The sequence below is a fragment of the Nilaparvata lugens genome, chromosome 9 (assembly GCF_014356525.2).
Source record: "Nilaparvata lugens isolate BPH chromosome 9, ASM1435652v1, whole genome shotgun sequence".
In the NCBI taxonomy this organism is placed as follows: domain Eukaryota; kingdom Metazoa; phylum Arthropoda; class Insecta; order Hemiptera; family Delphacidae; genus Nilaparvata; species Nilaparvata lugens.
In genome coordinates, this window is record NC_052512.1 from 2473658 (window position 1) to 2488260 (window position 14603).

Consider the following 14603-nt stretch of genomic DNA (forward strand, 5'->3'; position numbering starts at 1 on the left):
GAAATTAATTTTAGAGCTAGTTTTGATGATGCTCGGTAATCTCATTATAAGATCTCGTTGTACAACGAGTGATGTAGGCACTGAGCTACTGCTCAACTATGCCGCGCACCCTTATCTTCTCCCACTCGGCTGCCAAGGAAGGATTGCTGAGCAGCGGAGAAGGGCAGTCTAGCATGGACAGTTGGTCGAGAACTTTTGAAGGGAGCAGCATGCAGCAAGAGAGTGAGTGCAGCTCGTGACCAGAGTCTACTCTCACTCCTTCCACTACTTCGAATTGTGCCTTCTATTTAACTGGAATCAATAGAAGATGCTGGAAGCTCCAAGATACAGCACTCGGAGGAAGGCAAGTACTGTATGACCACTTCTGTGACAACTAGCAGCCAGCCTGCCTATGGCAACAAGTTAGGTTTTGGGCTAAAACCTGACTGGACCCAGAAAAATCACGAAGAGGACCAGGAAGAGCAGGAGGACATCGAGTAAGGCTTGGGAAGGCCTTTCTCGACCCCAAGACATCGATCCTGGTCGCAGGAGGCAGCCGGTGACCGAACTGTTGGACTCAGTGACCATATCAGTGTGCAAGCATGGAGAAGTAAGGCAGTGCAAGAGCACGGCCATCCGCAGGGCATAAGCACGGCCATAGCAGTGCGCAAGCATGACAAAGTAAGGCATTGCGAGAACACGGCCACCCAAAGGGCATAAGCCTGGCCATAGCAGTGCGCAAGCATAGCAAGTAAGGCAGTGCGAGAGCACGGCCACCCACAGGGTGTAAGCCCGGCCATACCAGTGTGCAAGCACGGCGAAGTAAGGCAGTGCGAGAGCATACCCATCCACAGGGCATAAGCCTGGTCATTGCAGTGTGCAAGCACAGCAATAAATTAAGGCAGTGCGAGAGCACGGCCATCAGCAAGTCATAAACCCGGCCATAGCAGTGAGCATGCACGGAGAAGTAAGGCAGTGCGAGAGCACGGCCACCCGCAGGGTATGAGCCCAGCCATAGCAGTGCGCAAGCATGGTGAAGTAAGGCAGTGCGGGAGCACAGCCACCCACAGGGCATAAGCCCGGCCATAGCAGTGCGCAAGCATGGTGATGTAAGGCAGTGTGACGGGACAGCCACCGCAGGGCATAAGCCTGGTCATAGCAGTGTACAAGCACAGCAAAGTAAGGCAGTGCGAGAGCACGGCCATCTGCAGGGTGTTACCCTGGCCATAGCAGTGAGCAAGCACATAGAAGTAAGGCAGTGCGAGAGCATGGCCACCCACAAGGTGTAAGTCCGGCCATAGCAATGTGCAAGCATGGCAAGTAAGGCAGTGCAAGAGCACGTCCACCCGCAGGGTGTAAGCCCAGCTATAGCAGTGTGCAAGCACGGCAAAGTAAGGTAGTGCAAGAGCATGGCCAACCACAGGGCGTAAGCCCGGCCATAGCAGACCGAAATACCTTTTCGAAATACTAAAGGGGGTAGCTTGGAAATTGAAGGGAATAATAATTATAGATCCTGTAAGTAGTATATGAGTTCTTGGAGTGGTGATTGACTCGGATCTTTCATGGAAACCACATCTGGAATGCCTGAAAACCAAACTTAATTCAGCAATTTTCGTTCTCAGAAACCTGAAGGCTTCTCTGGATTTTGTGCCAAAAATTTATTTTTTTTTAAATTATAACTTTTCCAAGATAAAATTTTATTAGAGTGCTAATCCAGCACGTTGTGATTTTCTCACGGTATCGGAGTAGTTTCATGATGTCATCCCGCGCATTATGTAATTGAATTCTAATATTTCCTCTATTGTTTTCAAACGTTTTCCTAGAGTACTTAGAATTGTTTTAAATGCAAAATCATCATAAAAAATCAGTTGAACGTCCATTCTATTGCTGAGTCTTCTACTTTGATTGAGGGAATTTTCCTGTATTCTGTCCTTGTTAGTTCTATTCCTTTCTCATTCTATTGAGGGAAATTATTGTCATCCCCACCACGTCATTTGTACAGGGCTGTACAAATAACTGATAACACTACCTATTATACAATAATGAGAAAAGGTATTAAATGATTATAAGGATTACATCTTAACTTATGAAGTAAAAATAAGGGGTATAACATAAACTAGTTGTGGCCACAATATTAACTAATCTACTACCTAGGAATTTTTATCATTTGATTTAAGTCGACTTTTATCACATTACTATCGTTCAAACGATCTGTTTGTTACTTAAGAGTGGGCGAGAAATAGCAGGATACGTCCATCCAATTTAATTTCAAGTTGCATTACTCTTATCAATCTTTTACTTTACTTATAGGATACACTATTAGATTTACTCTTTTGCCAATCTTGAGAGGAATAGAACTTTTGTGCGAGTCTTATTTTTCCTTCACTCAGCTGTGTGATTTTTAGAGATTCTTATAAGCTGATTTCCATAACTTCTTTATTTATACACTAAAATTCTTGTGTAGCTAATTAGGGCTTCGTGCACAATACTCATGGATTAAACTTTTTTATCAGGCATTAGGTTGCAGTTGAACAGCAAGTAGTGAATTAGTTCTTGAGTTATATGTTAAATAGAGTGATATTAAGATCCTGAACAGGGTTTCTCTAGTGCTTGATGAGTGTCATATACATCATACTTCACGAATTACAGAGGCAAATCACTTTGGGGGACTCAGCCCGTGAGTAACAAACAATAAAGGCAACTCATAACCATTCTTGGTCACTAGCTTCTGTGTTCAGCCATTGTTTTCGGTTACATTTAGATGCATTACAGTACTAATAGGATTGGACTTTGATCTTCGGTTGTGCCAACGGCCGAATTTAAAATTGTCCTGTACTACAAGAAGAGACTGAATCAGAGCAAGGGATGCTTTGCGCATATTCCATACCTACAACGCCATCTAGGTGTTAATTAGAGAAATATGAGTGCCAATGCTTATCTGTTGTGGAATATAGAAGATTAAGAACCGTTCCTTCAGCTACAGATAATAGCAACAGAAGAATTCTACAAAAACTACATCGTAGCTTGATAAACGGATGAGACTCTTATCAAGCTGTTATTATCGACAGTCTGTTTGTTATTATTCTCCATTGTTTATTATCTCTTCAGAAATTGTGTCACTTCGATCTCCAAATAATACTTTATCACTTGCCTGACCTAGTATAACAATTATCACCTCAGATGGATCCAGAAAAATTAAACGGTATTCTTGACAATTTCACAGCGAATTTAAAGGAGGAGCTGAGAATCGAAATTGATGAAAAACTTGATTTAATAACCGATAAAGTAGGAAATATGATGAAGGATCAACTATTTAAGATAAATTCTACTTTGAATGAACAGAAAGAGAAAATATACCAGTTAGAAAAAAAGGTCAGAGAAAGAAATCTTATCATTCACGGCGTGGAGAAGGACGATAGGAAGGATTTGCATGGCATAATTGTAGATCTGTTCAAAGAAAAGCTCAATGTTCAGATAGAAGATAAAGAGGTGGATTCCGTGAGGAGAATAGGGAAAAGTGTAGGAAATGATCATAGCAGACCTATTTTACTCTCATAAACTACTACAAGAAGAAGAATGGAAATCCTTAGAAACAGTAGAAAGCTGAAGGGCTCAAAAATATTCATATTAGAGGACTTCCCGGAAGAAATTCAACGTATAAGGAAAAGCCTATGAGAGAAAGTGTTGGAAGCAAGAAAAGACGGAAAATTCGCTATTATCAAGTATGACAAATTGGTCGTGATTGATAACAAGAAAGGAAACAAAAAACGTGAGCTTAGCGTCTCTCCACTGAAGGAAGAACATCAAACGAAAGTATTTAAACAAACAGATGAGACGGGGTTGACAGAAAAAAATGTTGGTAAGGAAAAAGGTTCAGGAGGAAAGAAGGGATCAATCGATAGTTATTTTCGAGATAAGGAGGAACAGAGGAGTTCGGACAAGAAAGAATAGGAATCAACAGAAACCAGGCCAATCAACAGAAACAGTAAAAAGGATTTTACAACTAAATCAAATAAAACTATTAGCATTTCCCCAGAAATACCAGTCATCGAGGGGAAAAACGACCAATACCTCCCAGGATTAACAATAGGCACACTCAACGTGAGAACATTGCAAACAGAAGAGAGACTGGTGGAACTAGAAGAGGCCATGGCAGAACAAAAATCGACATCCTAGGCTTGGCTGAAGTGCGAAGAAATTCGGAGAAGATAATTCATAGAAGGAGTGGATTCATCCTCTATCATTTTGGAAAGACTGAAGGTCAAAGAGGTGTTGGCTTTATGATCAGAGAACATTTGAAGACGAAAATAATAGAATTTAATGGAATATTTGAGAGACTAGTAATGCTCAAGTTAAGAATGGGTCGAAGAATATTGAATATTTTCCAAATATATGCTCCAACATCAGTAGCTGAGGAAGAAGATAGAGAAGCATTTTACCAGTCCCTATCGGTTGCTTTGAATAATGTAAAAAGGAATTGGAAGTACGTGAATATGATCTTGGGTGACTTCAATAGTCAAGTTGGAAGTCAAGAAGCTGGTGAAAGTCGCGTAGTTGGAAAATACGGCTATGGTGTCAGAAACAACGCAGGACAGAGACTAGTCGAGTTTTGCTTAGAACATGACTTGAAAATAGTGAACACATTTTTCAAAAAAAAGAAAAGCAGGAAGTGGACTTGGATTTCACCTAATCAACTGGTGAAAAATGAGATAGATTTTGTTTTGGCGCAAAATAAAGGCACGATAAAGGATTTCAACATTTCAGGAAAACTACGCTTCACCACTGATCATAGGCTGATAACTGTTGAACTGTCGAAGGATTACTTCAGGAAGGGACCAAAATCACCAGTTAATGGAAATACGACGAGATTAACTAGATTGAAGTTGAATGAGTTGCCTGATTTTGAGACAAGAATCCACCAATGGAAGGAGCAGCGAGGAATTGACTTACAAGAAAGTTATACCCAACTTGAATTTCATCTCAGAGATATCTTTGAACCAGTCACTGAAATAAAACCAAAGAAAATATCGAATGAAACTAAACAACTGATTTTAGAAAGAGAAACGTTAAAAAGGAAGAATAATAAGAATGATCGAGACAGAATTGAATTCAATATAATCTGCAAATTGGTGAAATACAGCGAACGAAAAGACCTCAAAAGCATATGAAGACAACTTGATCAAATCAGTGCTGGATTGCAATGGATCGATGAAGAAATTGAGACAACAGCTCTTTGATAATAAAGAATGGAAGATAGGAATGAGAAATAAGAGAGGCAAGATAGAACGGAGTAGGCTAGGTATTGTTATTACTGCCACTGCTTTTTATAAAGAGTTATACTCAAGTGATGTGGAGGAGAGAGTGACGTCTCCATGCAATCACGAAGACGTCATCCATGATATATCTCTGCTGGGCAGTGCTGAATTAACGATAGTTGCAAAAACATTGAAGAATAATTCAATGTCTGGAAGAGATAGAATATCAAATGAAATGTTGAAAACACTGCACTCGTTGTCAGAGGATACGGTCCTGTCTCTATTCAATAGAATTCTCATGGAACAGTCAGTGCCTTCACAGAGGAAAGAAGCAGATATTCTACTATTGTTCAAAAAAGGTGACATGTTCGACATTAACAACTTCAGACCCATTAGTATTTCATCGTGTTTTGGGAAATTCTTCATGAAAATGCTTCAAATTCGTCTACAGCCAATACTTGATCGACAACAGCCAATCGAACAAGCAGGTTTCCGAAGTGACTTCTCTACGTTGGATCATCTCCAGAGTGTCAATCAGCTTGTTGAGAAATGCGAAGAGTTCCAAGTTGGTGTATACTTAGCCTTCGTTGACTATAAAAAAGCGTTCAATTCTTTGGAGCACCAGTTTCTGTTCACAACTCTACAAGCGCAATTAGTCCCATCAACATATGTTAATATAATAAAACATTTCTACAATGGCAGTACAGCAAGACTATTGTTGGATAAACCGGGAGAGAGTTTCTTTATTCAGAGAGGTGCTAAGCAGGGTGACCCACTCTCGCCGATGCTCTTCAATGCTGCTTTGGAAGAAATTTTCCGACAATTGAAATGGGAAAAATGCGGGATAAATATTAGAGGAGAATGTTTGAGTCATTTACGCTTTGCAGACGACATCATAGTCATTGCAAAATCGGCCCAACAACTGCAAGTTATGCTCACCGATCTGTCAGCAGCTAGTAGACGAGCTGGCCTTTCTATAAACCCCTCAAAAATCTATTTGATGACAAATAGAAAATCAGAAGCTATTATATTGGATGGTTGTCCACTAAGGTGGGCGGACAAGACTATTTATCTTGGGCAGCTTATCTCATTCAGTGACAGGACGGAGAGAGAAGTGAAGCGGAGATGTGTGATCGCCTGGAGTAAATATTGGGCTTTAAAATTCATACTCAAGAAAGTACAAAAATGGAGATACTAAGGAGCTGTGTTTTCACTACACTGGTCTACAGCTCGCAGACATGGGCTTGTAAACAAAGTGTTTTAAGAAAAATAGGAGTCACCGAAATATCCATGGAACGCAGCATTCTAAATATCAAAAGATTTGATAAGGTGCGGAACACTGAAGTTCAAGTCATAACCAAATCAGAAGATTGGGTGAGAAAGGTGTGGAGTCTGAAGTGGAAGTAGGCGGGCCATGTGGCCAGATTGAGCGACGATAGGTGGACGAAGAGGCTGACGTTGTGGCAGCCGGTCGGCAGAACACGCAAAGTCGGCAGACAGCGAGTCCGGTGGCAAGACGACATCGTCAAGTGCAATGTGGATGCAGTTGGCGGCGGATCGAGACAAATGGTGTGACCTGGGAGAGGCCTTTGCCTAGTAGGGGCTTGGTTTCCACAAAAGACAAAAGAAAATGTATCTTATATTCTCAATTTAAATAATTGTAAATATATATTCATTTATGAAGAGAATTCATTAAGTAAATTATGAGGATATTCTTTCCATATTTTGTTATTGTATAATTGTATTTGTGAAGTGGAACAATAAAGGCTTTATTTATTTATTTATTTATCAGGCATTATAGTTGGGAAAACTATCAGAGATTGTTCCAGTAGAGAAATGAAATACATCATTTTTGACTCGATCTTTACAATATCTTTCTTTTTACTAAATCTGCACTCGATTCACATTCTTCCAGTAAATAATCAATGCGGGACTTTAATTCCTTCATCGTGTTATGGGATTTCAATGTTTCATATGCCACACATCTACGTTCAGCTAGATCAGAGATTTTTTGTCTAAACCGCGATCTCAAATTATCAACCGTTTGGGATAGCATTTCAGATTTTTCCTGAACTAGTATTTCTAATTCAAATAACAACTCAACTTTAGTCAATGCATCGGGATTGATCTTATGAGATAGAAATGGATCAACTTTACTATTATTTACTTATTCGTCTTGCAACATATCTAGAGTTACTTTCGCATGGTCACTACAATAAAACGGAATCTAAACTAATAATGGATATAAAATAAAATACAGGGAAGCTTCATATTCTGAAGACAATCTTCGATCTAACGCCACTAGCCCGATGCCTGGAGGCCATCACCCTTCATCCTCATCCATCACCCTTTGGACACTGGACTCGAGGACGACAGATCTTAGATAAGTACTTGATACCCCCACTACAATATCAGATGTGCCCCGTAAATTTGGTCTCTTAAAGACATGAGTATTTGGTCTCTTAAAGACATATTGTATTTGGTCTCTTAAAGACATGAGTATTTGGTCTCTTAAAGACATGTGTATTCGGTCTCTTAAAGACAGATTGATTATTAGATTATCCATGTAAAGATGTATTTTGTAATATTCTCTATATTATTCTCATTATTATAAGAGCAGTCAGTCAACCGCATATCTATGTTTTTTATTCCAAGACCCTCAAACCACTAGAAGTAGGATCACATCATTTATCAGATAAAAATCCGCAGATCTCAGGGTCTAGCACAATTCCAACAACTAAGCCTTCTCCGACAAAATCATTTGTCACCAGGTGATCGGTTTCAATTTGATGGCTCTTGAAAGTGTGTATTTCGCCCTGTTTCACTCCCTTCTGAACTATGAATTATTTTTTGGGTTAATTCTAGCAGTTTAGTGGAGGTGTTTAGACTACAGAAGTGGGCATTGAGGGTGATGATAGGAGAGTCTATCCAAACTATTTGTAGGCTCTACTTTAAAAAACTTGGAATTCTCCCACTCCCTAGCTTATATATTTTGGAAAAATCTGCTTTTTAAAAAAAACACATAAATGAATTTAATACAGGAGAAACATTACACCAACATTCAACCAGATATAGAAATAATTTGAGAGATGATGCACACCGAAGTACTATGTATGAGCGAGGGGTAAGGAGTTCAGGTATCCGGATGTACAACTTATTGCCATCTCACATAAAAGAAAAATCAGGTGAAGATTTCAGATTTTTATTGAAAAAAGAGCTTCTATCCATATGTGCCTACTCAGTGGAGGAATATAAAGATTTTTACAAACCTCAAGATGGAGGTTTAAGAAGATAGATAACATGTTGCTGTTTGATTAACAAATTGACATATCCTTATACCCCTTTTACAGGTGGTCGGTGGATGAAATAATAATAAATAAATAAATAAAAGCAGTGTGCATGCATGATGAAGTAAAGCAGTGCGAGAGCACAGCCACCCGCAGGGCATGAGCCCGGCCATAGCAGTGTGCAAGCACGGCGAAGTAAGGCAGTGCGAGAGCATGGCCACCCACAAGGCATGAGCCCGGCCTTAGCAGTGTGCAAGCACCGTGAAGTAAGGCAGTGCGAGAGCATGGCCACCCGCAGGGCATGAGCCCGGCCATAGCAGTGCGCAAGCATGGTGAAGTAAGGCAGTGCGAGAGCATGGCCACCCGCAGGGCATGAGCCCGGCCATAGCAGTGCGCAAGCACAGTGAAGTAAGGCAGTGCGAGAGCATGGCCACCAGCAGGACATGAGCCCGGCCATAGCAGTGCGCAAGCATGGTGAAGTAAGGCAGTGCGAGAGCATGGCCACCCGCAGGGCATGAGCCCGGCCATAGCAGTGTGCAAGCACGGCAAAGTAAGGCAGTGCGAAAGCATGGCTTGCAGTGTGAAAGCATGGCTCGCAGTGTGAAAACATGGCACTCAGGGTGGAAACCCAGCACTCAGTGCAAAAGCATGGCACGCAGTGCAAAAGCACGGCTCTTTGCAGGGTGGAAGCCCAGCACTCAGTGAGAAAGCATGACACGCAGTGCAAAAGCATGGCTCCTCACAGGGTGAAAGCCCAGCACAGGTAGTGCGTGAGCTTGAGCTCAGCAGTATGGAACCACGACAACCAGATTGCTAGCTCATCCCAACGTTGTGTGCAAGCATGACACATCAGTCATTGTGTGTCTGGTTGTCATCATGCAGACGCACACCTTCACGGTGCGCAAGCACCGCGGCAGTGCGAAAGCACAGCATGCAGTGCAAAATCACAGCCTGCAGTGCAAGAGCACGGCATGCAGTGTGAATGCACGGTTTGCAGTGCGAAAGCATGGCATGCAGAGCAGAAGCCTGGCATGCAGTGTGAGAGCACAGCTCACAGTGCAAAAGCACGGCTCCTTGCAGGGCGAAGCCTAGCACAGGTAGTGCGCGAACTTGACCTCAGCAGTGTGGAAACAAGGCAACCAGATTACTAGCTCGTCTGAACTAGGGATGTCAATCCCGGGATCCCGAATCCCGAAACCCGGGATCCCGGTCCATTTTTGATACCTAACTATCCCGGGATTTTTCAGCCTCAATCCCGGGATTTTCGGGATTGGAAAACCTGAAATTGTGAATTATTGTGTTTTTCCAAAAACAATTCAATATAGAATCTCATTCACGGTGATGAATATGTGTTTTTCATAACTAATTTATTTTTTAAGTGTTTGACTAATTCATTCTACAGGCACAGTCTACAGTTGTATACACATAAACATAATATACATATACTGTACTCTGTACTGGCTGAATAGAATTCGCATTATTGGTTCACATTATTCGCAGAATCGTTGTTAATTGGTTGTTATGTTTTTACGATTGTTTCTGTTTACACAGCACCAAAATTACCAGTCTAGACGGCGCAATATTTGCAATAGCGTAAATATCATTTCCTTGAAATGCACTTAGAACTCTGTAAATAATTCAGAAATCAGAAATAAACAAGCAGTAACTATTCACTTTCTGTCTAATTATTCCTCTTCTCTTTTTCTATCATAAGTAGAATATCTAGTTGAAGTTTATATAGTTGGCTCTACTTAATTTAATTCAGTAGTGCTTCAGCTTTCGCGTTGTTCGGTCGGTATCGCGCTAACGGTCTTATTAATAAATTTCCTCATTTCCGGTCTTACAAAAAGTATTCTATTTTATTATTAATAGCCTATAATTATTTCTAGTGATATTAATTCAATTTGAAGTGATAAAAGTGTGAACTCTATCCCGTCCTGATGGAGGATACAAATGTTTTTGTTGTACATAAAAAAGACTCTGATGAGTCATCAGTTTGGAATAGTTTTCTAACTTCCAAGGACGGAAAAAGTGCTCAGTGCAAATCGTGTAAGGCAGTTCTCAAGACTCTGGGTGGATCAACTAAAGGTCTTCACACGCATTTGCTAAGTAAGCATAATAAAAAAGTATTAAACCAAGCTAGTGCTGCTACTTCTGTCTCTTCTTTCTGTCAACCCACGAAACGTGAAGACAAGAATAAAAGAAAAATTGAAGACTACTTCAGCAGTGGAAAAGACTCCTTGGATGAGGTTTTGGCTCGTATGACAGCTTTAGATGGTCTACCATTCAGTGTCTTCATCACTTCTCAAGACTTGAGAACTCTTCTCATCGCAAAGGGGTACAAGGACTTACCATCGTCACACATTACAATTAGGAATAGAGTAGTGGGCTTCAGTGATAAGATAAGGAATGATGTTATGAGAAGCATTAATGACTTTAAATTATCTGGTGAAAGGTTCAGCTTATCATTCGATGAATGGACATCAACCAACAACAAACGTTATATGAATGTCAATGTTCATGGACTTAGTAAGAACTGGAGCTTGGGAATGTTGAAAATTAAAGGGTCATTGACTGCAGAAGCTTGCGTGCAACATCTTAAAGTGTTCCTGGAGAGGTATCATCTGTCATTGGAAAGTGATATTGTCGCTATTGTTACTGATGGCCCAAATGTCATGCTCAGAGTAGGAAAACTAATCAATGCAGAACATCAACTGTGTTTTGCACATGGTATTCATCTAGCAGTTTGCGATGTTCTTTATGAAAAGGATCGTTCTATGAAAAATCAAAATGAAGAAAAATCAGAAAATGCAGAGTCAGAAGAAGAAGAAGAAGATTATGATCAAGTAGAGACTGAAATTCGTTCCTCAGAAATGTCTTCATTTTTAGAGGAAAATACGGACGGTCCAGCTGAGATTACAATTGATCTTAATCTCAATACAATTATATCAAAAGTTCGTAAAATCGTGAAATTCTTTAAAAGATCACCAACAAAAAATGAAACAGTTCTCCAAAAGTATGTTAGGGAAGAAGAAGGAAAAGAGCTCACTCTACTATTGGATGTAAAAACTCGGTGGAACTCGATGTTGACGATGTTGGAACGATTTGTTCACCTGAAAACATCCATAAAAAAAGCATTGATTGATCTCAATAGAAGTATTGAATTGACTGAAGATGAGTTCACTGTAATCCATGAAGTTGTTAAAGTTCTCACACCGATCAAATTGACTGTTGAGGCTCTTTGTAGGCAAGATGCCAATTTGATAACTGCTGATGCAGCAATGAAGTTCATGTTTTCGTATTTGGAAGCCGATTGTTCTTCTACAGGGTTCTCAGAGAAAATGAAAATTGCTCTCCAGAAACGTGTAGCACAGAGACGTAAGGTAGAATTGTCTGGTGTACTCAAATATCTTCAGAATCCGCAAAAAAATGAAGTAGAATCTGAGTTCATTGAACAAAATTTCCCAACTCCAACACAGAAGACTATCTGTAATCAGATTGTAAATTGTATTGAAAGATTGAAGCTCGAAAAAAAATATTCAGAGACGGAGCACAATGATGCTGAATACAGACGTGAACAAGAACGAAATGAAGAATCGACCGAGAAAAGATTGAAATTATCAACTACGATGTTGAAATCTGTTCTTGAAGCGAAGATTGAAAAGAGCATGATATCTGCTAATCCCGAAACGCAGAATAAAAATTTAGATGCTACGTTGAGAAAAGAAATGAGCCTCTTCGAAAATGGTGGAGTGAAAGGACATCATCTGGAGCTGGTTTACAAATATCTTTTAACAATACCTCCTACCAGTGTGGAGTCCGAGAGGGTATTCTCTGCTGCAGGTTACATGTGTAATAAACTCCGGAGCCGGCTCGGTGACGAAACACTTGACGCTTTAATTTTACTTCATCGTCATTTCCAAAAGATGAGAAGGTGAGGAAAACTTAAAATTTAATATTAGAAAAAGATCAAGATTGACATTCAACTTTGACATTTCTCTTTCTCCAATGAATGAAGGACATTAATGTAATGATTTTACTGTTTCAATTAAAAATGTTTTTCATTTTTCTCTCCAGTTTCTAACAATTAGATTGGCTGAATTCATTTAGATTTTTCTCTCATATATATAAACTTCCTATGAATATGTGAATGTGACATAGTTGCTGAAGAACGAAGATGTTGAAAGGTTGTCAAAATTGCAGTGAAAATTATTTGCTATTGCTACTCAATCAATAAATCAGTGCACTAACATCACCATCATCTGTGACAAGAACTTGTGCGCAGTTTCTTGCTTGCTCTCCTCAGTTCTCACCATCATCTAGGATACAGAAAATTTAAGGTAGGACATCAAATAAAAAAGTTACTCCTAATATTGAAAACATTTATAGAAATAGAATGTTCAATTTTAATATTATTCCTAAGTATTTTTCCATTTTAATAAAACCCTCTCCCTCTATACATTATAATGAAGTCCATTATGATTGTAAACAACCTTGTATTCAGCCATGCCTGTTTACTTTCAGCTACTCTACATTCTTTTCCATCGGTTAGAAAAGTATGATGAGTTGATCAGTGAACGAACTGGATATGACGTATTTTTTTCTTATCAGTTGAACCAAAGACCTTGGAGAGGTATAAACGCACAATACCTATGCCTTCCCATTGCTATCTCTTACTTGAAATACTTACTTTACTTAAAATAATCTCTTACTTGAGGCTGCCATTGAGGTATTTTAGCGCGAGATATGAAAAAATATATATTTTTGTAATATTATAGATTACAAAAATCATCAAGATCTTTAGTATGTAATAATCTTTTAGATGGAGACAATCTCAATGGCCGATTTCAATTCCAAGTATACTAGCGCTGCATGTGAGTCTATGCATTGTTCAACGACCAAATAGTGCTTCGTGCAGAGCCACGTTCACTCACCGGTCTCGTCGTTCACTCACCGACCAGTGGCTTTGAACTCAACCAATATTTGTTAATATACTATGTACTATTCTACACTAACAGCATATAGTTACTATTTTGGACTTTCTGAAGTAAAAATTTATCTAAAAAAAGAGAAATAAACGAAAATGAGTTTTTCTGAATTTTTCTTCTCATGAGATCAGCTGAATGACCCCACACATGCACTCGTTCACTCACTTCCATTACGGTATAGACAGACGATAAAATTTCCAGCTGTTTTTCCAAGGACGTATTTAATGTCCTTCAGCGAGTTAACCCAGGGTTGAGACCTAGTGCAATCTAATTTTCATATCATAAACCTACTTTGTTCCAAATTTCGTGAGAATCGTTAGAGCCGTTTTCTTGATCCGGTCACATATAGCCTACAGATATATGAACATATAAACAGAAGTTGCTCGTTTAATAGTATAGGATATATCTCGTTTAATAGTATAGGATTATTATTTGAATTGAATTGATTGATTCTAAAATGATTATATATTTAATTTAATTTGGGTTGAAAAAAATTTAGGTTGAAAATTATAAAAGAACTACTATATTCATATTAAAAATTAATAAAGTGTCAAAATTAATTATCATTATATTCTTGTATATGAATAAGCTTATATGGATTAACCTGTGACTGAAATTTATAGGCCTTTTTGATGTACCGTAACTCAGTTTTCACATTCAAAATGGTGACTCATTCTCCTGTAGATGAGATATCAAAATAATCAAGTTTGAGATAACTTTAAAATATCACAACTATGGTTATTCACACCAACTTCTGAGCATTATTAATGTGAAATGATTGCAACATAAAGCAAAAAAATACTACAAAATTACACAGACAAACATTTGATGAACTATATAGTAATAGTACTTGTAATAGTACAATAGTAATTTAGTGAACTATATTTTTACCCTTTGTGCACTTAATGACATTTTACACTAATACCACTTTTTTAAATTCAATGGTAACTGTAGGAAAACTTTAATGTGTAATACGTGCGCAAAGTTCCTTTGCTGCGCTCAAACCAATCAAGAAAACGTTTCTTTCGGTGCAGCAGCTAGAGTCACTTTGCGGACTAGTCACACAAATAACTATTCAATCACATCACCTTTTT

General features: G+C 39.1%; 1 protein-coding gene across 1 annotated transcript in view; it reads left to right on the forward strand.

Moving 5' to 3' along the window:
- LOC120353001 (sodium channel protein Nach-like) overlaps positions 1-14603 on the forward strand; it is a 56918-nt gene that overhangs the window by 38399 nt on the left and 3916 nt on the right. The gene's annotated exons all lie outside the window — the stretch shown is intronic.